The sequence below is a fragment of the Orcinus orca genome, chromosome 2 (genome assembly GCF_937001465.1).
Source record: "Orcinus orca chromosome 2, mOrcOrc1.1, whole genome shotgun sequence".
NCBI classification, from domain to species: Eukaryota; Metazoa; Chordata; class Mammalia; order Artiodactyla; family Delphinidae; genus Orcinus; species Orcinus orca.
Window position 1 is genome coordinate 132,828,110 of NC_064560.1, and position 27,107 is coordinate 132,855,216.

Here is a 27,107-nt window from a genome sequence, read left to right on the forward strand (position 1 = left end):
CAGCAATGCCTTCTCTTTGCACTTTCATACAGTTTTCACAGGTATTAATAGTTGAAATGAGGAATAATGAGTAGGAGTTTCTAACTCTTACTTCCTAATATAATGAGTATTTGTTTGCAAGAAAATGAATACAATTTTACAGTTTACTTTTGACAAAAGTCAAGTAAAAGATCTTAAGCTTCTGTTCAGGTCAATTTGGCTTGACAAAATTGAACCTGGGCCACATTAATTAGCAGGAGACTATTTTAAAAATTGACAAAAAGCTTGGAAGCATCTATCTGTCCACGAAATAGGCACGAATATATCTTATGTTTTGGGTACAGCAGACCCATTTCTAGAAGAGCCAGATAAGTCAGTAATGGCTGATGGCACAACATACATTTTCCAATACCAAGGACTGTGTAGGTGTATTCTTTCTCTCAACAGAGTCCAGGAATAATCCGTAAAATGTTCAGCCTAGTGACTTAGGCTTTTTTACTTGGGCTGTATCAGTTCCCCTCAAGAGCCAGAATATTCCCAACAATTCAGACATTTTTCTTAAAAATGCTGTAAAGCTTACATTTTGCTAATTATGCTCCTTGATTCTCTAGAGAGCTTAAGGTCTATTGACTGAATGTTAAGCCAGAGAATTTCATAACTCATACTTCACTGGAAAACCATTTCAGCAAACTTTACTAATGTTAAAAAGAGAAAAAAATAGAAGATTTTCAATTATTAAAAAAAGTAAAGTCACAGGAACATTTTTAAGAATACAATCTTCATTCAACTGCAGTAATTTGATCTAGGTTTAGGCTAGAAGACATCTTTAGAAACTAGTTTTAAAGAATGATAAAGATTGTTTGTAATTACCATATCAATTGTTTGTTTATATAGATGCTGCCAAAGTATTAGGAGTGCTTGAGAAGAGTTTCTTTTCTTAAATATATTTATTTTACAGTTTTATTTACATTTACTAGCCTGGCAAAACCTTTCATCTATGAAAGACACTGGTTTTCATGTAATTGAAAAAATACCAGCAAAGCTGTTATTTTGCATCACACAGACAAAAGAAAAAACACTCAGTTTCTTTCAGAATCTGAACATTTAAATATGAAACCAATTTAAGATACACTGCTTATATGTAGAAAAAGTCTTTCTTTCTATGTTCCTTGGTAAAATATTTGCAAGGAATGAAGATCTATGTAAACATATATATATATATATGTATATATATATATATAGAGAGAGAGAGAGAGAGACAGACATATAGAGATAAAGAGACAGAGATGCAGTTATACAGTTATATGTATAGTTGCAAATATATATATGTATGTATATGTGCTTATATAAATATAGATATAGATGATATAGATATGGTTATAGATATGAAGTGATTTTAGATTTTTTCTTATAGTTAAGCATTAGAGCTTCATCAGTTTTCCTTTTCTGGAAAGGTTGTACAATATGTAAATGCACAGTTTGGGAGGGATGTAAAATACAGGGTACACAGTGCTCTGAAACCACTTATCCTGGGTAACTAAAGGTAGACAGCTAAACTAGTCTTTGCAGATAATGCCACAAAGGAACACCAGCCTCTAAAAGCTAACCTTACCCTTGACTATGCTCAGCAAAGTTAGTCACTGGTAGAATGTATATCTACAAAATATCAAAAACTGGTTGCTACATCACATGTTGACAATGTTATTTGTATATTAGAGATAAAAGCAGTAAGAGCTCTCCCTATAAGCAATGCTATATTCTAAGCTCATGAGTCTACGATGTCTGTTTCTCACTTGGTGATGATATGAGAGTGTGCTGCCATGTTACTTGGTACAACTTACTGATATGTACAAAACAAAGAGTGCTTTTAATAGTTCTGAATACCATACTTCCACATTTCAACAGAAATCTTAACACTGAAGGCAGGCCACAATTCTAATTCAATGCACAAAAGACTTTATAATTTCTGTTGTGAATAATTAAAGTAATACTTAAAGCATTCAGGTTAATTCAGAGCTTTGTTTGCACTTCTATTTTGGTTGTAAAAGTATGTCAGTTATAAGAGTACCAAACTCATATGTGTTTGCTAACTTGGTTCATTGGATGATGCTGCCTAGAATGATCACTTTGAATTGAAATATGCTTAACTGCACTTCAAGTTTTAAAACAGCAGTGTTTTTTAGGCAAGGTGAACACATGATAACAGTCATTTCATAGTTGTAAATTTCTTAAGTTAATAGTTGTATGTTACAAACAGTATCAAGTACAAGCCAAACTTTTTATATTTTTTGCATTAAACATGAACTGGGTTACTGTATAATTTCAACATATGACATCCCACTTCAAAAATTATTTTCCATAGGCAGTTATTTATACTTTTAGGCATTTTAATTTCTTGAATTAAAGGACGCAATGTAGGTAAAGATATTCCTATATTTTCAAGTTCTCTTTTGATTGGTAAGGGACAGTGCAGGCCCATCTGTTTTGCAGCAAAGAAAGCCCCAAACCATCTGTGTAGAGCCACATGCCAGCTAAAACACAGAGATATGCACAGTTTTTTTGTTATGAAAAATTTTGCAGTATTTTTTTCTGTATTAGTGTGAATAAATTAGCAACAACTAAATTAAAGAAATCTTTAGAGAACATATTAACTTTCTAGTGCCTACAGTAAATTACATCCATTTAGAAATTATGAAAGTTGCATTGTCCCCATATGAATTTTTCCTTACTATTCTGAATTTGATACTGAAATCACTCATCATCTGCAAAGTAAAATAGCTCCATTGTTGGTAATGTAAGTTCATTTTTATAAAATTTTTTGATTGAGCAATTCTTTGACTTTTGAACAGTAAATAATTGTGATTTTTTTGTTCAACTAGAAAAAGTAGCACAGTAAGATGAATAGTATAGTTATAATTTGTATATTATGAATATTATATTATTTGTGTAACATCTATATACTATAATGCATGAGAATGTTTTATAGAATATTTTAAAGAAGTTTTTGTTTTCCCATTTCCATTGAAGTAACTCTGCTAAAGTATTTTTTAGATTCTACTAGAGTAATTGAATATATAAATTAATTGCTGGTTTTAGGGTGTCAAAAAGAATACTTAATAACAGATTAAATGTTAATTATATATTATTATTCTAAGGCATTGAAGAATTATATTAATATTTTTTAAATACTTCTAGACTTAAAATATTACATACAGTGCTTAATAATGGCGCTTTTGCCTATACAAATTTGACTATCCAAGCCATTTTGTCTCAAAATCAGTAAAACACATGCAGGTCAACAATCTCTGAAAAAAATCGCAAAAATCACTTCCTTCTTCTCGCAAGTCTTCTGTATTCATTCTGCCTTAGTTTATACAGGGTTTCTGTTTGATGAGTTAGGAAATAACAAATAACAAAGATATGCGAATGTACATCAAGCCCTTAATGCATTGTAAGTATTGATATGTCACTTACTCTTTGAGGAAGATCTTTTCTATTATGCTTTACAGTGGTGTTGAAAATGCTCATTATCTGTTTGAAAAACATTAAAAGCTTTAAATTCAAGCAGCTCATTTTTCATTTTGTTAATTGCATAACATACTAATGTTGCACTAGGTTGTTTTTTTCAGTGGTATAATGATGCAACAATATTTACATACCAACTCTGGTTTTCCTTTAATGGTTTCTATAACAAGATCATAATTTCCTTTAGCGTAATCACTGGCAGATTTATTTGGCGTCCCATCTTTGCTCTGCTCTGGCTTTGGGGGCCTGGGAGAGAGCACATACTTTCTCTCCCTTTTCCCATTAAGTACACTCTGCTCATGTGTAGTTGCTGCAGGTCTGGGTTACATTCCTGCCAAACATCCATGGTTAAAAAACTTTTAGGATGGAGTATCAGTAGAAACCAATTGATTCCTCTAAATTCTGCCCCAAAGCTTTAACAAACTGGTTTACCCGCCATAATTTTACTACACAGTAATGATGCGAATATGTGAAAGTGGGTGGCTAGAGGAAAATTTCATTGAACCGGTTTCAACAGATTCATAGGAGAGGTGACATTATGAAAAAGAAAATCATGGTGTCCAGGTTTTTCTATAATGCACTCACTGTTAATCTAAATGCTGACTCTGAAAACAGCAGTTTCTACCCAGACCTCTATCACACGCCTCAGAAGTCCTTGTGACCTGTTATCTACCTGCCATGCTTTATATTTCTGTAGCTAATGCCACACAGTACTGTAAATCCGTCTTCTGGATTTTTTATTTTCCCACATGGAACAATAATAAGGTGTTAAGATTTGTCTGGCTACCTTGCTCAACATGCCTTGGAAGCAGATGAAAATACTATAATATGATATTCCAAATTTATCTCCATTTGTCCTGCATAGAAAAACAAAATCAAAAAACAAAAAACAATTTCAAGCTGTCTCCTAAATAGAGCTGATTTCAGAGAAAAATACCATTAATCGAAGCACTACAGATTGGTGTGACGTGTTCTTTGGATTACATTGTATGAGATAATTTTACAAACCTCTCATTCTGTTTGAAAGTGTGTTAAATATCTAGATTCTTTTTAGTTAAGTAGCGAATGACCTGTTTTAAACCACAGTAACAGCAGAGTTTTGAAAAGAAAAACTCTTCACACATGATGGAGTTGGGTAAAGCTGTGATTTTCTGCTTGGCTGGAACACAGTCTATGATTCAGTTATAAGGTTAATCAATCTGAACTAAAATGTAAAGGGATATGCATAAAAGATACACATAAAATGGGATCCATAATGTCTCGGAGGAGCATGTATTTATATGTCCTCACAGTGGTGACTCAGGCTAATTTCAATCCTATCATGAGATCTCTAATGGTTATCTTCAGTGTTGTTAATTCGCTTTTCTGTGAGATGTCCCTTCCTGAGGAAGAGTTAGAAATGTGTATCATAACCTATGGCATAAGCTTGAAAGAAATCCTTTGCATATTAAAAGCTGACGTAATTATTCATTGCAAGCAGTAAATGCAACAAATTTAATATTTTATTAAAAATGTTCTTATAATAATTGAAACTGGGAGCAGGGTTTATTTCAATTAACTTGGGAGGCAAAATAAATATTTAACTGATGTAGCATTCCACAATTAAGATCTATAATTTAAATGAGATGCAATTAGTTTTCTCTCTTAAATGAAACTATGCTCCACGTAGTATGGGCCAGAGCTGTATTTCACTTTACTCTTCCAAGAGGCCATTTGCTTTTGAAGGTTTTTCTTTTTTTCTGCTTTTAATCTGTGCTCAGAAAGTGTCAAACTCAACTGCTCCAATACCTGAACAGTCAAGACTTTCTTCTATTTTATAATGTATGTCTGCTTATTAAAGTCTTCAAGACATCCTAGACTTAGGCAAACAGTGTCCAAATGTACCATATTTAGCTTCTATCTCAAAATCTCCCGAGCTGTCAATTTAGGTGTTAAAGAGACCATTTGTAAAGCTTGGCTGGGAATTGCCATTATTGACTGGAATGTGTGTTTATCATTACATTCAATGATGAAAGTGGAACATGTAGCATATGAATAAATGTCAGCAGATGTTTCTTTTAAATGGCCTGATTTCAACCTCCTGTTGTTTGTCTTGAATACAAATATTAAAAAAGGGAAAAAAGGCAGAATTTTTTATGACATAAGTGCAAGGGTAGTTAGATTTTTTGAAAAACAACAAAAATAATGGCTAGAATATCACACTGAGGGAGTCAAGTAGAATTAAGAGTTAGTTGGCTGTGCTCAGCTACTCTTATGGGCTTCTAAGTAGATTTAGCAAAAGCAGGGATTTTTCAGTATGTGGTTACAGCAAAATTCAACCTCATGGATTTTTGTGTTTCACAGCTGTTATTAATGATTTTTAAAAAATAGCTGAATTTGATTACTGCACAGAGGGTGTTCAACTTGGGTTAAGGGTCTTAAAAAGTCTTGATCTCTTATTTGGAGACACTGAATGAAAATATTCAGTAGCAAACGGACACTGTTTTCTTCCAAACTTACTGTGAAAGACAGACAAGGAACACAGAAAGCATATTTTACACATTTTAGTGAGGAAAAAGCAAGGTAAATTCAGTGGTATACACATGAAATAGACATTTTAGGTGGAAAGACACAGACTCATCTTTTGTTCACTTCTACAGCAATTTCTGTGAATGTATCATATTTAGTGGAACTCCTGTGGTGCTTTGGGGGCTGTAAATATTTGGGTGTCATTTGAAGAGGTATAAAATCACTAGAGACAAATTCTGGGTGGGCTTTAAGAGCAGGAAATATAACTTTAAAAATCAGGCACTCATATTAAATTTCCAACATGATTGGTCTAAAATACTCCAGAGAAAATTTTCAAATATAATATATCTCATAACAAAATTGTTCAGAATTTGTCACCATTTCCACTTTATTTAAATGAGAATAATTTGTACTTCAGATCGTAAAGAGCACTGCAGGCTAATGCTTATTACATCTGTCAAAAACATAGAACTTTCAAAGCCACTTAAGTTATGAGCAAAGCATATTTCCAAGCTTCAAAAAGGGCAATGACTCGGGACCGGCTTTTCTCCCTGGCTTTCATTTTGGTAGCAGGATTGTTTGTAGCCACTGATACTGGTGGGCACAGATATTGCATACACAATTAGCCGTTATCTCTTAATTTTGAGAGTGTAAATGCCTAATTGCTTGTGCAATTAAAGGAAGCACAAATTTTCTGCCTGTAAAATAGAAGGCTAGGGTGGAATGTAAATTAAAACCATTAGTGTAATTTTCTGACTTGTATATCAACAAATTATATATGTTTCTCCTATATGTTTAGTGTTTCTGTGGTATTGATCAAAAAGCTACCCTTGAAAACGGGATATGCTCTCAGATAATGCTTAATTACCCTTAAGACAGAGAACATATTGACAGTCATGCTAATCAAAATGTCAAGTTTAATATTTAACAGTCAAGCCTTTAATAATAATTTTTAAAAAGGAATAAAGCACTCTTTGTTTACTGAAGCTTTCTGGTGGAATAATGCAGTATTTATTTTGAAATTCAAAATTGAACCTGAATCTCCTTTTCTATAGTTGGCACACATTCATCCTTGCAGATCAGAAATAGCAAAAACTACACTTACCTACTTATCTGTCACTTAGACTGAAAACATGCCCCAGCCATTACTGCATCCCCACCAGATACTTTCAATACCAAGCTCCCACCTTCCATCACTGTGCACACTTTACACATTCCTTCAGTTCAGCACTTTGCATAACCTCTTTCTGTCACAAACATAAATTGTAGTTTTCCTTCTAAAGAACGCTAGGTCAAGCCACAGTCACCTTCCTTCACATTCTTTCCCAAATTTTCTTTTTACTTTTTTACTTGTCTCTGTCCTTGTTTTCTCCTTCCTAATATGGGTGCACACGTACACCCTCACACTAATATGTCCATGACACCTATTCTAGGGCTCATCTTCACCTACAAAACTACTTGACATATGAAATGCCTATTAATTAACTCTGCCTCACTTAACTATGCTTAACCATGATCGAAATTATGCTCTAAGGCTCTATTATGATAAAAAGGAATTATTAACTAGTTGAAGAGTTCTTTGGATGATTAGAATGTGAAAGGACCTGAGAAATGCTGGGATTTAGTTATACCTCATTTGTCACGTAAGGAAGTAGGACCCTGAGCGGGCAAAGGGGCCTGTGCTGTGTTTGGCAGGGAAAGATCAAGAATCCTTCAGTCAGTCTGCCTCCACCCATGAGCCACAGCATGAATTTATCCCCCAGGTTCTTCAATGCATCATGGGCCAAAGGGTATAGCACCTACCCTTTCTGAACTTCTGTTTGCCATCCCAAGTGTCCCAAGCTAGCCACAGAAGTGGGAGAGACACAGTGGGCATTCCCTCACAATGCATTACAAATGGAAGACATGGGATAGGAGTTTATTAGCATTGAGCTGAATTAATAATATTGGCTGATAAGAAATTGCATTTAATCCACAAAGAGGAAAAAAAACTTTGTTACAATGAGGAAATTAGTAATAACCTTTTGTAATACTGTGTCTCACATTTTAGGATTAGGTCAAAAGAAATAGGTGTTCTATGATGACAGTTTGCCTTCACTCTTCTGGAGCTGTTTATTTTTTGTTTGTTTTTATTTTTTTGTGGTACGCGGGCCTCTCACTGCTGTGGCCTCTCCCATTACGGAGCACAGGCTCCAGACACACAGGCTCAGCGGCCATGGCTCACGGGCCCAGCCGCTCCGTGGCATGTAAGATCTTCCCGGACCGGGGCACGAACCTGTGTCCCCTGCATCGGCAGGCGGACTCTCAACCACTGCGCCACCAGGGAAGCCCTCTAGAGCTGTTTTTAACAGCAGACGATCATTCATGTCATGTTGTGATTCTAAATAAGCCAAAAAGTCCTGACAGTTACACCTTTGTTAGGAAAATAGATTGAACAGAAAACTTGATGGTTTGGTGACATGTATTCCTCTTACACTAAGAACAATGGCTAGTTAAGATATAAGGATTGCCACGTTCTTAAATTTAGCTTTCTCCCTGAAGCTGGCCAGTGTCTTCCAGAATGAATTTTAGGAAATAATGGTTTGTGGGGGAGACTGGATTAGATAATCTTAAGAAAATTTCATTTTCTTGGAACTCACAGACACTCCACGCCATTTTGTGACTCTACAAGATTGGGGGTGTGAGGGGCAGGGCACAGTACAGCAGCTTTCAAATGTATTTGAGGTATGTTTTCTTAGAGTATCTCATTGTACTAGGGTTCTGGACAAAATCTTTGCACCTGATCTAGTTTAACACTCAGATATTATAATAGAATAATAAAAAGTTACAGCAGCCTACTAGCATGTCAGACTCAAAATTAGGAAAGAGCAAAGAGCTTTGACCACACAGGCAAGAGTTCTTTTCATTCTTCTATGATAAGCTCAGTGGTCATCATGGTTCCTACATTAAGACTTTTTATTGATTTTTAAAATTCTTCTCTTCATTTGGTGTGCTGTTAGAAATAGTTTATAGCTTCTAATAGTTGAGGCTTCAGGTCTCAATTAAGTCAAATAGCAAGAATTATATAGAAGCTAGAGAAATTTAAGGTCCAATGTACACCAGGGAAGAATCTATCAGAGAAAGGCAGTCCTCCCCATAGCATGAGCATTAAATAGTCACTAGCTCCAAAAGCTCCCTTTCCCCAGGGCACCAGCAAGTCTCATCACATGGGGAGGGGTTTAGAGAGAAGAGAATAGATGGTAGAAGAGCCAAAACAGCACTTTCTATGTACAAGGTACACCTTCAAAAAGATCATTTCCTCTATTGTCTCACCACACTGGATGATGGGTAATGTCATCCTTATTTTCCAGAAGAGAAAACAGATGCATAGTTTTAAGAAAGCACTAATCAAAGTGCATGTTTCTCCTTGGGGTTAACACACTGGACAGGTTGGGAAAGAGCAGCCCCACAAATAATAGGCACTAAGGACCAGGTATAGAGGGGAAGGATAGATATTAAAATGCACAAACTTGCAGAGAGCTTATTATAATTACTGAAACCAGAGGGCAGCAAGAGTCCTTTAATCCTTCAGTAAATTCTCATTGATATTAAAGGTAGAATTTTAATAATTAGAGATGCTCAATTCTTCAGCAAATAAAGGAACAGATGCTGAGAGTTTCCAAGTGGCCTCAAGTCTCAGCACTGGCCAACTCAGGTAGAGTTAAGTCTGAGATTATAAAGAGAATTCTTCTTTTCTAATTGAAGTAGAGCTGATGTACAATATTATATAATTTATAGGTGTACAATATAGTGAGTCACAATTTTTAAAGGTAGTACTCCATTTATAGTAACTATAAAAATTGGCTATATTCCCCATGTTGTACAACATACCCTTGTAGCTTATTTTGTACAGAATAGTTTGTACCTCTTAATCCCCTACCCCTAATTCTTCACATGTCTATTGATGCTTTAACACAGCTATCAAATCTAGCTCTTAAAAGGATCCTCAGCTCACTGCACTTGTATGTTTTGTTGAGAAGTTTTGTTTCTTTGCCCCTGACCTAAACAACTAATTAAGAGCATTAGGAGTTTCTGTGGCCAGTATATTCCAGAGGTGTCTTACTCTCTCAGTAACTCAACCTTTTGATTTTCAAATGCTCTTAAAGACAGTGTTTTCTATATTGGTTTCATACTTGTGAAGGTTGTTATCAGAAACAGAATTTTCTTTCACTTAAGAGCTTTCAAAATGATTAATCATAAAAAGAAAAGAAAGAAAATTGTTTTACAAAGATGTGCATAATATTTAATTAGGAATCCATTTAAATTCTCATTTGAACACTCTTTACATATCTTTACAAGACTACAAAATACAAAATTTGTTTTCTACTCTACTAAAATGGCTAAAAAAGAAAACTGCACCTAAAATTTTAAATCCTATAAAACATCAATAGATATATTAAAATTGTACTCTTCCAATATTACTATCTGATTCATTATCTTTATATACTAACATTGTCAGTTAAATCACTCTCTATCAAATACAGGAACAGAATGATACAACATGGGATAAGCCAGATATGATTAGATAACTTTTAATCGATGCAGTTGTGGAGCTCATATTAATGAGGGAATCCACATCAGAAATTAGTAACAGGAGGTATCTTACAGATGGATGGTGATAAAAAATTCCAATTTAAAATGAAAGTAGCAGCAATGCAAATTAGTGCAAAGTGTAACTTTTGTTCAGGAAAAAATTAAGGTCAAATTGCACAGATTTAGAACTAAGTGTGTTAATTTCAGACACTGTCAGCAGTTTCTTTGGGAACCTCAATCACTCATCTTTCTGAGATTACTTTGAAAATTGTCTTAGACAAGTGTCATATTCTAAACGGTGCTTTTCCAGTCCCTCCACTTTGACCTGTATACTTACAGACTTTCAGCTATTTCCAAATGAGAAGCTCCAATCTAAAAGCCTATTTTTAAAGAAAAACATTTGGAAAATAAAGTTCAATGCCTAAAGAGCTGAAATATTCTGTGTGAATACCAGCCCTGGACAGAAGATTTTCAATAAGGAAATGAGAGTTCTGAAGCATTTGGGACCAAAGGAAAAGAATATTTCTTCCCAAACATTTCCAGCTTAGGATATGTGGTAAGGAAACTGGAATTTTCAAAACTTGAAAAAAAGAGAGAAAACATTTTGGCTGATAAGATGCTCCTGAATAAAATATTATCTGAAACAAATGTTTAATTCAGAAAACACCTGCCAATGTAGATGTGCCCTTCAATAAATATGGCATCTCCATCCTCATTTAACATGTTTCTTAGCAATAAAATGTTGGCATTAAATTTAAACATAAGTGCAGTATAAATCAGGCATATAGCTATATCTTGTGGACATGGTGTTATAACAGCTAGACCAAGGATTTTCAATGTTTTGAAGTCACAACATTTTTATATTAACACCATTTGGAGATCATAATTAAGTAGTAAGGTGTTTAACGATATATACAAGAGAACAGTAATCTAACCACAGCAATATACGGGTCTTTTGCTGATAATTTACATAAAAGGAATAATCTGAAAATAGGGCTTTTGATAATATTAAGACAGTAAAGTAGGCCATGAGCAATATAATAATATTTCCATTTTTCTTTTTATGGTGTTTTCTGGATCATGTAACATATCTTCAAAACTGTGGCAAGTGGCAATACCAAGCTATTTGTTTTCTAATGCAAACTTGAATGCCCTTGAGACAAATGTATCTTTGTAAAACAGAGGCAATAAAATAATTCAGATATCTGAATGAAAATGGATTCATTCTTTCATGGATTAAAAAATTACATCCCTCCTAAAAACTTATTATATAAAATAAAAATCTGTAATTTCCAATAGAAACAACCAATGGGTATTATACTTGCAAACCATGAAAACTGGCAGACACTATGCAACATTAATTTGAATTATAATGTAAAAAATCCTGAAACTGGGTAACTACAATTGTCAAAATAAAGAAAACCAGATGCTACCTTGGTTAAAACAAAAGTTTCAAAGCACAAGATTATCTTAATTACGATGACAGTTGTTATACCGTATCCTCCAGGTTTGAATTGGTTTGAGGGGGAAAAATATCTTTAGAACTTATTCAAATCTATACATTTATAACCGGAAAGCTGTAACTTAAAGACTCATGCAAATACTTAATGAAGAAAAAAAAGCAATGTTTTTTTTCTTTGAACATGTATGTATAACAGAACACTATTAAGATTATTTTATTCAAGAGTTGTTATAATGAAGTATTTTGATTCAGATGTGTTTAAAGCTTTCACTTGAAACATATATCTTATTATGTATCAGTTTCTCAGATCAAATATTTGATAAACTTGTATTTGAAAATACAAATATTTGATAATAATAATTTCATTTTAAGAAGATGAGATATACAGATCAGATAAAATTACATAGGAGAATGGGATGGAGAGGAAAACATGGAATTAATCCTCCCTTAGAATGAAGATACTAAGGTATAGAGGAAAGACTATCCATGATTTTGATGGAGTATATAAGATGGGCCTTTATGCATACAATGATTGTGCAATGTCAAAAGGAAATAGGTACTGAGCATAGCAGTTCCAAAAGTATTTCCTGTAACACAGGGTTTTCCTAACATCTGACTCTTGAGTAAGGGATGACAAGGTTCACCCTATTTGTGAAATGTTTTAGATTAGTGCTTAGATCACTTCTTAACTAATTGAAAGCTATGATTCTAAAATCTCATTCTAAATGGATTTCTTGAACTTCATCCAAGACAGTCTAATTATTAAGACTCTATTTTAAAACACCTATATAAGCATGTACCCCAAGAACCAAATATTGTGATGCCCCGAGGGATGTTTTTCCTCCTATTTTGTTATCACTTTATAACTAAAGTACCACATACCAAAATTCTGGTTTATTAATATCTCAAAACATAACTGTGCTTCTAAAGATATAATACAATTTTAACTGATAATGGAAAGTTACCTAAATCAAATTCATAATATACATACTCCAAAAATACTCAAAAAGTTATTGGAGCTCTTTGTAATACAAAGGAAGAAAGACTTTTGAATTATTTACTTTAAAACAAATTGTTAATATGTAAAATATCACTCAATATTGGCTAATCTCATCATTTTTGGGGGGGAAAAAAAGAAATTACTTTCACTTCCAAATACCATGTAGTAGCTTGGTGTAGATCAAAGCTCTTACTGAGAACAGTTAGGAAAAGCTAGATAACATACAAAGACATAAGCTTGAAGGCATTAGAGAATTGCTGAGACAGCCAGGATATGAGGGGCAAGCTTCTGGAGAAAAAGGAGCTTACAAGGACAAGCCCAATTTTTTTTTTTTTTTTTTTTAAACACTTTTCCTGTAATGGCATATACCAATTCCTGGCTTAGGGAAAGAAGATGAGAAGGCAGGTAAAGGTCAGCTGCTACCTACCGAGAAGGCAAAAATCAGAGTTTTGTGCTATCATGGCAGGTAGGAATTTGAGGGGCCTAAAACTACACAAAAAAGAAGAATCTCTTACCTTCACAGGAGTTACCAATAAAGCTGTATTGATGATTAGGCTAAGAAGCCAAGCAGAGGGGACTTCCCTGGTGGTCCAGGGGTTAAGACTTCGCCTTTCAATGCAGGGGGTGTGGGTTGAATCTCTGGTCAGGGAGCTAAGATCCCACATGGCTCTCAGCCAAAAAACCAAAACATAAAACAGAAGCAATATTGTAAAAAGTTCAATAAAGGCTTTAAAAATGGTCCACATCAAATAAAAAAATCTTACAAAAAAAAAAAAAAGAAGCAGCAGCAGCCAAGCAGAAAGTAAATATAAAGTAGGACAGAGTATTGGCATTCTCACGGCCCTGGGAAGAGTCTCAGTTGGGAAACCTGGAAAGCTGTACCTTGGAAAGGGATGATTAAGAGGAAGGCCAAGCCCTACAGAAAATCAGCTTCCAGTCAGCTCAGTCCATAATTAGATATGTTCTATCTTTTTGCTGCCTGCCAGAGGGTGGGATAAATCCTCTTTGGAATAAGAAACAGAAATCAGTTTCTACAATCAAACACAATGTCTAGGACTCAATAAAAAAGTGCAGTACTAGTGAAGAAAAAGTGTCAAAAGAACAAGTAAATAATAGAAACAGACCCATAGGTGACACAAATATTAGAATTTCCAGACATGAAATTAAAGATAAGTTAATCAATAATGTTCAAGAAATTAAACAAGCCAGATAATCCTACCATAGAACTGGAATATATAAAAAGAATCAAATAAAAATTCTACATCTAAAAATTATAGCAACTTAAATTCAGATTTCAAAAGATAGGCTTAACTGTAGTTTGGAAAGAGCTCAAGAAGGGTTTACAGATCTGGAAGATAGGTCAGTAGAAAATATCCAGACTAAAGCATGGAGAATAAAATGAATGAAAAATACAGAAGATATAGGTGGGTTGTGGTTAAAAAAAATAGTTCTAATATACATGCAATTTGAGTCCTTGAAAGAGAGCAGAGGCACAATGGGGCAACTACAATATTACAGAGATTGTTACCAGGAATTTTTCAATGCTGGAAAAAAAGGACAAGGACAAATCCAGGATGTCTTATGAACTCAAAGAAAGTAAATACAAGGAAAATTCTACAAGGCAAGGAAAATCACACTGAGTTTCTTCAGCATAAAGCAAGCAAAAAAAACATAGAGTTTAATCTTAAGAGTACTCAAAGGATGAAAAAGTCATTACTTTCAAAGAAGTGAAAAAAAAGCAATGAAAGCCAGAAGATAATGAAATATCTTTAAAGTGCTGAAAGGAGAAAAGAACCTATTAAATTAAAATTTTATACCCAGATGAGATATCCTTCAAAAGAGTGAAGCCAAGAAAGAAATACAAAAAACAAAGATTATTCATAGCAGTAGACTCATACTAAAGAAAGTAGTAAAGTATTTCTTTGAGCAGAATGAAAATGAAATCCAGAAGCAAGCAGAGAAATGTAGAGAGGAATGAAATATGTTTATACATCAAAATAGTAAATCCATAAAAAGAAATAATATATTTTGTGGTTTAAAATATAGTTAGAATTAAATGTGTGACAACAATAATACAAAAGTCAAGAAGTAGGTAGATGGACATGAAGTGTTCTATGTACCTCGCATTGTCTGGAAAGTAGATAAAAGACAAATTTAAAATAAATGGTCATAAAATAAGGATCTGAGTTATAATCCCTAAGGTAATCAATAAAAAAAAAACTACTGAAGTATAATTAACAAATAAGCCAGAGTTTTATGTGGGGGACATGCATTGCTAAAAACATTTGATCAGTGGAAAATGAGGAAAGGGAGAAAAGGAAAGTCATAAAACAGGGGCATTTTCTAATGATAAAAGAGTTAACACATCAGGAAAACAGCAATTTAAAATGTATATACATCTCATAACATTGCTTCAGAATATATGAAGCAAAATAAAATTGACAGAAATATAAGGAAAATTCACAAATCAAAAATCATATTGCAAGATTTTAGCATAGTTCTTTTAGTAATAATACAACAAATAGATGAAATATCAGTACGGATATAGAAAATTTTAGCATGAAAATAAACACTCTTGACCTAACTGACTTCAAATGTGATAGACTATACATTGAACACTGTCTTTAAGTGTGATAGAATATACATTCTTTCAAGTGTACATGAAATGTATACCAAAATAGAACACACTTTATCTATATTGATATATGTTAAACAAATTTCAGAGAATTAAAATCACGGTGTATTCTCTGACCTCATTGCTATTAGATTAGAAACCAATTTTTTAAAAAGATAAGTAGAAAGTATAAAGATGCTTGAAAATTAATCCATATACTTTTAGGAATAAATTAAACTTTCTTAATCTGTTAACACGTATCTATATAAAACCTACAGCAAGTAGTATATGTAATAGGGAAACATAATAACTTTCCCCCATGAGACTGGAAAAGAAACAAAGATGTCCATTAGCACTCTTCTGTTCAACAACTAGTCAGAGTAATAAGCAAGTAAAAGAAATAAGAGATATAAGGATTTGAAAGAAAGAAAAAAGAGAGAGAAATATGACATTATTTGCCAGTGATATAACTGTATATTTATAAAATCCAAAGGCTTAAAATAGGATTTGTAAAAGAGTTTAGCAAAGAAACTGGATAAATGGTCAATATAAAAAAATAATAAATTATATTTCTATATACCATTAAGAATTAGAAAATGAAATTTTAAAAATATACATACAATTTGCAATAGTATCCCAAAAAAGCAAACACCAAAGAAAATAATTTTAGTATGTCTAATACCTGTACCATAGATCTATAAAACATTATTGAGAGAAATTAAATAAGGCTATAAAAACTATAGATGAAAGGATTTACCATTTTTATGAACAGAATACAATGTTGAAAACATAGCATTTCTCCCCAAAATGATATATAGATTCAATGCATTCCCAATCAAAATTCTACCAGATATTTTTAAATGTGGATATCAGCAAGATAATTTTAAATGCAAAAGGATAAGAATAGCCAAGATCATCTTGAAAAAGAACAAAATCAAAGGCTATACATTACTAGAAATCAAGACTTAGTACAAAGTATAGTAATTCAGACAGTATAGTGCATAAGGAAACTAAAGGAGAATCAAAAGACAGATCTACACATATACATAGTCAGCTGATTTATGACAAAGGTGACACTGCACTGCAATATTGAAAGAACTGTCTTTTCAATAAATGGTGTTAGGCCAACCAAATATATATAAGGAAAAAATTATAAGTGATTCCTACTCTACTGGACGCACAATTCAGGTGGTTCATAGATCTAAAAATAAAAGGTTAAAAAATAATCTTCCCTCCAAAATAGGAGTATATTGTCACACTTTGGGGGTAGGTAAAGATAACAAGAAACAAAATGCACTAACCATAAAGGAAACGACCACATTAAAATTAAGAAATTATGTTCATCCAAAGACACCATTAAGAAAGTGAAAAAGGCAAACTATAAACTGGAAAAAGTTGTTTGTAAAGCATTGATCTCACAAAGGACATATGTAGACTATACCAAGTACTACAAAACCATAAAAAAAAGACAAACCATCCAAAGGAAAAATGGGCAACAGATACTTCACAATAGCCAATAAACACAGGAAAAGTGCCCAAACTTTGTTAGCTTCCAAAGGAGTGTAAATTAAAATTACAATGAGATATCACTACATACCCACCAAAATGGCTGATATTAAATAGAATGATACCATCAAACCCTGGTGAGGATATGAAGCAACATCAGACATTGCTGGTGCAAGCATGAAATGGCACAACCACTTCAGAAAATTGTTTTGTCACATCTACCACAGCTGAACATACCTTGTTTCCATTCCCAGGTATATATTTAACCCAGCATATCCATTCCCAGGTATTTATTTAACCCCAGGTAGAAAAGTATACTTATTTGCCCAAAATACATACAAGATGAATAGAAGCCAAAAATTGGAAGCAACTCTTGTCCATCAAAAGTAGGGATAAATGAACTTTGGTATATTCATGTGATGAAATACTCTACAGCAATGAAAATAAATGAACTGCAATTACACCACCAGTGTGCCATAGCATGGGTACAACAAAACACATACCATATGTAACTACTTATATAAAAGTCAACAACATAAAATTAATTGGAGGTAATAGGAATCAAGATAGTGATTTCTTTTGGCGGGTAGTAACAAGATGGGACAAAGGTGAATTTCTCATATGGTAATAATGTTCTTTTCCTTGAAATCATTGAAGATTACATGGATGTGCTCACTTTGTTCAAATATTCAATAATTTGTACACTTACAGTTGTGTATTTTAGTATGTTTTTTGCTTCAATGAATATTTAAAAATTACATGGTAATGAAAATAAGCTTCAGAAGAAAAGTTTCAGCTTTGTCTTTTCATGTTCATTACTGACTTGCTATACCAATATTGTTCCATAGCTTTGGGTTTATAATATTGACATCCTGGAGACTTGGGTCTTCAATTTCACTAATGGCAAAGGGAAGTTAAGAAATTCAGCTTATAAATGCTTCTACAATAACAACTCCAAATGAAAGTCACTAAAAAGCACAACAGAATGTTTATGTCTTAGATTTTTATGTGCTTGTACTTTTTTCCCCTAAAATCTCAAAAGTTATTATATTGAGAAGTAATTATCTTTTTGGGTCCTAGCTACATACTTACGAAGTGAGTAGGGGGTGATATTACCACTCCATCTCACAGGTGAGGCAGAATGAACCAAAAACACAGCCAAACCCATTTGGATTTTTCCTAAAAGAGGGGGACTGATTGATTCAGTACTTGTTTTGAGACCTGCCAACTCAAACATCGAATTTCTCCTTTGACCTAATCTACCAAACACAGACTCCTCTAGTCATTTTCAGAGACTAGTTTTCAGCATCTCCTTCAATGGAAAAGCCCATGAATATTTGTTCCAGACAAAACGCTTTGGATAGCTGTCCACATTTCTCTTCAGAACTATTTTTTCAAGGCTCCTTTAATTACATCAGATAGAGAGTCTGACTGATGTGCTAATCAGCATTCAACACCTTAGACTGCTTTACTCTCTCCCACCAGAAGGGCAGCTAAGTTTCCTTTAAAGAGAGAGGATGTAACCCCTGGCCCAGAATTCTGACAGCTGCATCAGTGGGAGAGAGAGGTAGACTGCTTCTTGTTCCCAAAGGAACTGAAGAATTATTATATCCATATTGAACCATCCATGCAGTGTGTGTATTTGAAAGTATTATCAATGCCTCAAAATATCGGGTGGGTGTCCTGATGATAGTACATCTCATCCTGCTCAGAATAAGAGTTAAGACATTTCTGGAATGACTGATGGGACCAATCTGCCTTACCTCACTAACATCACTTTAGTCTATCTGATTGCTTCAGGTTACTTTAGGAATTGATGTCTCCAGCGTGTAGTTAGGGTTAGGAGTGATCTACATGATTCTAGCTTCTAAAAATCTCTAGCTAGTCCCAAAAGAGTTTATAATGCCTTGACCTCAAGAAGGGGGCTCTCATTTGGTCTACAGACCAAATCATTAAAACGATCATTCATTGCCCCCAATTATAGACACCAAACCCTGAATGGAAATGTAATTTAGTTCAAGATCATAGCTGTCATGAAATCTAGGTTGGAAAATTTAAGCAAATTCACTTCTCCTAATTTCTAGTCCATTTCGTTCTTCCAGGTATTTTCTAAATTGTAAGATATTAGCAAAGAACATCAGTAGTAAGACATGAATTATGAGAGCATGCAAGCTCAGGGCTTGTGAACTTCTACCACCTGGTTTTCTTGGTTCCAGTTTCCCATGTGTAACTCTCTACTGTCCATGATATATGTTCCCTAAGTAAACCTCTTTAAACCTCATGTGATTATATTCTTGGAAAAGCAATATCTTCTGTCATACTTTGAGAATCAGGTCCAAAATTCAGTTGAAGACGATGAACTGATTTCTGTCCTCCTTTGACTTTTGCCTATCATTGTTATCCCTATTTCTCGCATCTAGTTTTAGACCTATCAGCTATTCCACTCAACTGAAGGAAAATCTTTCTATGTACACACACACACACACACACACACACTCAGAATTTTCCAGGATATAACTAGTTGGTTATAAGGAAACATTAAAAGAGATTAAATTTAACTATATATTCAGAACTATCCTTTGGAAATATTAGCATTCCACACAGGCCTATTATTTTAAGATGAGGAATAAAATGCTCATGAGAAGTCTTACCTAAAATTGGAATGGAACATCAAATTATTCTGCTCTTGGTTATCATGAGAGTTCAATTTTGTGAAAATGATTAGATTCTGGATTTGCCACTATAAAGAGAAAGGACTAGGACTAAGAATGAAGAAATCTTCCAGGTTTCAAGTTCTTATACTTTCAGTCTTTACTCATAAAAACTACTGCTGCAAATAATATTCATGAGCAACCAAACAGCACTATAGTCTTTCATCTCAGAATTGTTTTTACAACATCTCATTAGTGATAGAAACAGCTTTACATAGCAAAATATTTTTTGAAGAGCTATTATAACTGACATGAAGAATAAACTATTTATTAGTATTTTGATCCTGAATTTTTTTCATTTGAAAAGTTATTTCAAAGTCATTCAAGACCGATATAAAGGAATAGGAATAAATTGATTTTTGACACCCAAATTCCTTGTTGGTTTTCAAATGACTTCTCACTTACCTAGATATTGTGTGTTTCCTCATACTGTGGACCTTGAATACTGATTTTCATTTAAAAATGTTAAAGGGATAACATTCTGAATTATAAATAACATAAACTCTGTGGGTATTTGAAATTGAAGAGAGTTGAGAAGTGTTGCTTTTAGAAAGAGCAAAGAGGACAAGTGAACAATTTAAAAATGGAATGAATGGAATTTTAAAATGCAAATGAGTGAATCATATTTTCCACAGAAGCCAGATGTCCACTTGCTTCTATGTTACAAATCAGGATAAAGGCTTATTTGTAAGACAAGGTTTACACCATAAAAACAAAATGATGTTTTTAGAAAAACAGTCTATTGATCCATCTGGTTTCAATGTCTATGTAAGAAAAGAAGAAAAAAAGATGGCATTTTGGTTAACTTCACCTCAATTATCAAGATCAGAGTTGTTAATCTTCCTTCAAAAGGTCAATGAATATGCACTAAGTTGTACGCAAAATTTTCTTGAATGTGCTTCACGAGCATTTTCTGTGAATAGGAGCCACGCTTTTAAAAAGGGTTGAATTTCCAAAAAGGTTAAGAAGCACTGCTCTTCCAGCCCAAACATCTACATTTTAAAACCATATTGCTCGCAACTTCCTTTAGATAATGAACAAAAGATTCAAGTATGATGTGTTAAGAAAGTCAAAATCCTGCAAATAAAATTTTTGCTTGAAGTAGTCCAATTTGGTAAGTGCATTAGAAATTAACATCCTTGAGAAATGGGATGGAGTAGAAATGACAAAAGCACTTAATCATAAATTATTACTGGAAATATAATCATTTATCCTCAGAAATGATAATATTAAAAGTCATGGGGCCTCCCTGGTGGCACAGTGGTTGAGCGTCCGCCTGCCGATGCAGGGGACACGGGTTTGTGCCCCGGTCCGGGAAGATCCCACATGCCGCGGAGCGGCTGGGCCCGTGAGCCATGGCCGCTGAGCCTGCGCGTCCGGAGCCTGTGCTCCGCAATGGGAGAGGCCACAACAGTGAGAGGCCCGCGTACCAGAAAAAAAAAAAAAAAAAAAAAAAGTCACACACGCCAGGCAAAAGAAATGTTAAAATGATATTAATACTTTAAACATTTTTGCTTTTATTTGGCTGAGGGCTTGGGTATTTGTAGTAACATGATCAGTTGTCCATATTTGATCCAGTTCACCAAGAAAATAAACAAACTGAGAATTGAGAAATTTACTGTTAACTATATAAAAACCATGTTGAGTCACTGAATTTAACAGTATCGTATCACTTGAAAATTTGTGAATGGGAGGGGCATAAGAAGAACAGAAATGTATGCATCCCACGGTCCTTAAAATCATCCAAAGTTGGCAAAAGTAAGTACTACAGATCCCATTCCTTGTCTTTCTTTTTTTTTTTTTTTTTTTTTTTGCGGTACGTGGGCCTCTCACTGCTGTGGCCTCTCCCGTTGCGGAGCACAGGCTCCGGACACGCAGGCTCAGCGGCCATGGCTCACGGGCCCAGCCGCTCCGCGGCACGTGGGATCCTCCTGGACCGGAGCACGAACCCGCGTCCCCTGCATCGGCAGGCGGACCCCCAACCACTGCGCCACCAGGGAAGCCCCCATTCCTTGTATTTTTATTTGAATGTTCTATTAGAAATTTCTACTTCAAATACCATCACCTTTAATTCATTTCTCTGTTTTTTAAAAGGTCTACACGGAACAGAGGGAATGGAGAATCATCAATTACCAAGAAAATGTAGGTTGAAGACAGCCAACACATTTCTCAGTAAGGCTCCTTCATACCCGGACCCATATAATCCACCAGGGACTGTTACCTGATCAAAATTAAGCCTATTTTCCAATTCCTTTCACTAAATTTAGTTCAACCTTTTCCTTTATATGAACAGAACTTGTCTAACAAAATAAAAATTTTAAACAGGGGCAGGGGGAGGTTAGATAACACAACATGAATAATGTGCTATTTCTAAGGTTTTTTTTTTTTTTTTTTTGCGGGGGAGAAATGTTAGACCAATTCTTTTTTACCTTCTGTACTTAACAAATTATCAGAATCAGAGAAATATAATGCATTTAATACACGGCCATTCAGGGTAACATTTAATTTCTAAGGTTTCAAGGTAGCGATAGAAGCTACTTAAAAGAAGAAACCTGCGTTTGACCTAATCTTTCACAGTTAACTAGGGCAGGCATTTTAAACAGGGAACAGAAGCTTGGTAAATGTTTCTCTCAGTAGGGTTGTAATATTTACTCACACAATAAACAAGAACTAACATTAATTCTCTATTAGCCTTTGTTGGTAAGGAGACAATCTTATTTGGTCTGGAAATAAACTTGAAATCATTTCTTGATCCTATTATTTTCTGAAAATCACCAAGCCATGTCATATGACTTGGACTCTGAAGGCAGGAAATCATCTAAGGCCTTGCTTCTTAACAGTGCCGTCTACAGACCAAGCGGTGAGTTTGTTCAAAATGCAAATTCTCCCGCCCACCCCAGGCCTACTAAATCAGTATCTTCAATTTAACAAGATCCCCAGGTAATTCATATGCAGATTAAATCTGAGAAGCACTGGTCTACATTAGCTGTTCTCAAAGTGTGATCCTCAACCAGTAGCATCAGCGTCATCTGTGGGTTTGTAAAACATGAAAATTCATCAGCCCAGCCCCAGGCCTACTACAGTTTTTAAACTAGTTCTCCAGGTTGTTCTTATGCGCATTATACTTTGAGAATCACTGGCCTAGCTCATTACATTCTGATTTTGTTTCACATACTTTCTATGTACCAACCTCTCCTGCTACCTGTTCCTTGTTCACACCTGCTAAAAAGAGAATCCTTCTGACACACTGTATAATGGAAAGTAAAAGAAAAAAAAAAAGTCTGTATATTTAGCTGTTCTTGGAAAGCCCTAGAATCCTCTCAAATATTTAAAACAATTTGAGTGTAGGTTTCCCTGTTTGGGTTTGTTACACCAACATCACTCTTGTTATCTCAAAAGATATCATAAAATTCTCATAATAACCTTTATTCATGTTTACTTTTTCATATGTACACACACACACCACTCAAAAAATAGAGGTAATGAATGGGTAGGAAGTAGTCATGAAATTAATCACACATTTATATTTAGTAGTTACTGTTTTCTCCTTTCCTTCCTATGTAATAGAAGAGAAGACAAGAAAGAAAACCTAGTATCAAAACAAATTGGTGGTAGCAGGACTTCACAATAGTGTATAGTTTTAAAGCCAAGAAAAAAAGAACGCTTTAAAGCCAAGGGTCTCCTGAACAGCACAAATTAACTCGGCCCTCCTGTGCAATCTTTGGTCTGTCAGCAAGAAGTTCTATTTTCACCATCAATCTAGTTCAGTGTTCTCCTCCTCTAAGTAGTTTTCTTCTCTCTCTGAGGCAAAGTTAGGAGTGCCTCCTCTGACTTCCCAAAGGAGCACTGCCATGCATTTATCATATCCCTTGTTATACTGTGCTGTTAATTTTGGTTTATTGCTTCATTCATCAGACTACGAGTACTGTGAAGGTTTGGAACTTTGTCTTAGTGGTCTCTGAATAACTGATAGCAAGTATGGTCATGCCCTTTAGTCAATACTCAGTAAATATCTTTGAATGAACAAATGAGTATATGAAACTATTGTAGTAAATATATTCTTTATAGCATAAGAGCTCAGACAACAATAGAAACTTCAGGTATCAGAAATAATCTAAAAAAATCACGCATTCCTTCCTATACTACCAGTGTTTGAATCTTGTTTGCTTTGTACCCGTGTAAGCCCTGAACAGTGAAATGACTTGCTCAAATTTATATGGCATCATACTGAAAAACCAGAGAAATATCGTCTTGGTTTTTCCATTGTCCAACATTGCCACTTGAAAGACCATGAATGAACCTTCCAATTATGTGCTTTTGCACTTAAATAATTATGAAAATTACGTTACATTTCAACTGAACCATTGCCTTAGTTTTAGGAAAAAAAAATGATTTTCATTCTGTGCCATCATTTTTAAGCTCAGAAGTTCCCACTATTTGATACAGATTTTCTCCGATCTGTCTTAGGGTATCTACAAAATATTTCCAGATCTCATTTCATCTTAAAAGATGTCTTTCTTTTTCAGTACCTGTGCTTGAACCAGCTTAATGTTAAAGAAGTTGTGCACACACACACCAAGGAGAGAGCAGACAACTTAACATTGCTTGGGAGGATTTCCTTTCCATGTTTTCATCCCAAACAAGAACATATAATGTTGGGTGACCTTCTGCTCCAGACTGCTCAGGCTATTGTACACTGGCTTCCTTTTCTTAGATGTAGCAAAGAATTCAGGCCTCAAATCTTTGAAGTGGAGCATCAGAAATTTACCATTTTGAAAATCCCAAAGATCTCTGGAGCCAGAGAATCACATCGTTAACAGTACCAAGCTTTCACCCCCAAATTACCTTCCTCCACACTTCAGCTTTCCAAATAGATTTTAGTTGTAGAAGGCTATTCAAGTGTCATATTTGAAGAAATGCAGAAAATAGAGATATAGGAAAAAAATGCAGCCACAATAAAGAAAAGAATGTATATATGAACTGGTCCTTAAGAATATAATTATTCATTAATTTGACTATACATTTATTTGGTTTCTTAGTGAGAACCTTTGTACAATTCTCTTGTATAGGTGATAAAGTCAGTTCGTGAAACACCATTCTTGGGAATGGGAAAATGTTGCAGAGCAAATATATTCAAAATGTGCTCATGGAGCTAAAAGAAATGCAGTGTGTGTGTGTGTGTGTGTGTGTGTGTGTGTGTGTGTGTGCGCGTGTGTGTGTGTGTGTGTGTGTGTGTGTGTGCGCGTGCGCTCACGTGCACTGCAAACTAAATATGTGATTTTGAGATCTTGCAAGGGAAAATATATTATTTCTGTATGTCTTCCCCAACTGCATATACTACAAAATGACTGCATAGATGTCATGTCAAAGTCATAATAATTTCTTAACCATGTGGAGGGAGAGAAAAAAAGTGGATATTGAAAGATGTCATAAACGTCAGTGCTAGAAAACATTGATTTATAGTAAATTCCCAGCAAAACACGTCTGAAATAAACAGAGATTAATTTTAGAATTTAATTAGTTAAAATATCTAATTCATTCAGATCATGGCAAAGATAATTCCTAAAATAAGAGATCTAGAATATATAATCCTGTAAATCTTTGATTCCATGATATGTGTTAAGATTATTCAGTTTCTTGCTCAAAATGAAACAATGGCACTATAACAGAGGAAAACAAGTTTCTGTAACATTGTGAATGACACTGCCACTGCCATATCTAACTTTTTTTTTTTGCTGTAAATACAGATATTAACTTATTCTTGCTGGTTATAAAAATACTGTAAGAAGAAAAAAATTGAAAACACCCAGTAGATAACTAAAGAGCTTTATGTGCTAAATTCAGTTCGGGTTTAATTTGTGAACAGAAATCTTTTAATGTGTATTGGGTTAAGGATATGTGATCTGGTCACAAACAATGAATGGCCTGGGAGGTAAGAAACAGCTGTGAGCCTTAGAATAAAACGTAGAGAATTTTAAGGTCTTAAATTTATCACTGTTTATGATTTTATACTACTACTATAATCTACTTTAATAACAGCACATGATTTTCATTATTTTGTGAATTCTCAACCCCCTCCTCCAAAAAATCAGATTTCAGAAGTTCTCACACAGTCAAAACCCTCCAACATGAAATTTATAGTCAAAGACTAAGCTCAGAAACAAATCTAAATTCAGTTCAAGTAAAATATCTCAAATGTTCTCACCTATCGAATCACCCTATGTATTCATCCCTATGTATTATTTCTGCCATAAAAATTATCAGTGTGCTTTCAGAAAGGTTTTTACTTTTACAAAATTATTGAGATGTCTATCTGAAAATCAACGGTAGGTTTGGTGACATAATTATTCTAATTCTCAAAAGCCAGGCATTCATAAATGGGGAGCTATGACTCTTCCTGATGGTAAAGTTCAGGATCTGATAATTGGTACAATCAGAGAGAAATGGTTTCAAAGCTGCTGCAGCAGTATGCTTACCTAAATTGAAGCACAAGCTAGGTCCATGGCGAGAAGCACTCATTTACATGTAAAAACTGAGAAATTATATTGCCCAGTAATCAACCTGCCTAGGCAGTTGTTAATAGATGTGTCTCTGCTCCATGCACTAAAAAGCAGAGCCAGGTAGGGTCTTACTTCTTCACCCTCCAAAGGATAAGTTACAAAACAAATCACAGAGAAGGGACGCAGAAAAACACAGGAGCCGTATCTTCAGCCCTGATAAGCTTATTATATGGTTGTGCAGTTATAAGAATTATATCAGGAAAGCCGTAACCTAAATAGACACTTCATTTCGGGGTAAAGAAATATACAGCCTATAATAAAAATACTTTTAAAGCTAATGTTAGTTTTCTGACTTCAAAGTTCATGAAAGAGATTACAAATAACATGCACTTTTTTAACATGCACATTCTATGGCTCTTAAAAATATTATATAGAGTGTACAGTGTATTTATTCAGTTATTGCTTACAGCAGGATAAATACTGTCTTTTTTTTCTATATTTCTACTACTTACAACAAGAACCCTATGTAACCCCCCTTCACTATATTTGTTTTATTAAAGATTTTGGAAGGATATCATAGCTATATTTACATATGTACAATTTGAGGTGCATGGGAAAAAGCAAGTAATCAAGAGGTTCAATTTGGTGTCTTAAGAATTGTCCTCTATTCTTATTATCCTGCGATTGTGTTCAGAGTTTGAGAGTTTAAAAGGGGAAAAAAAAAAAAACA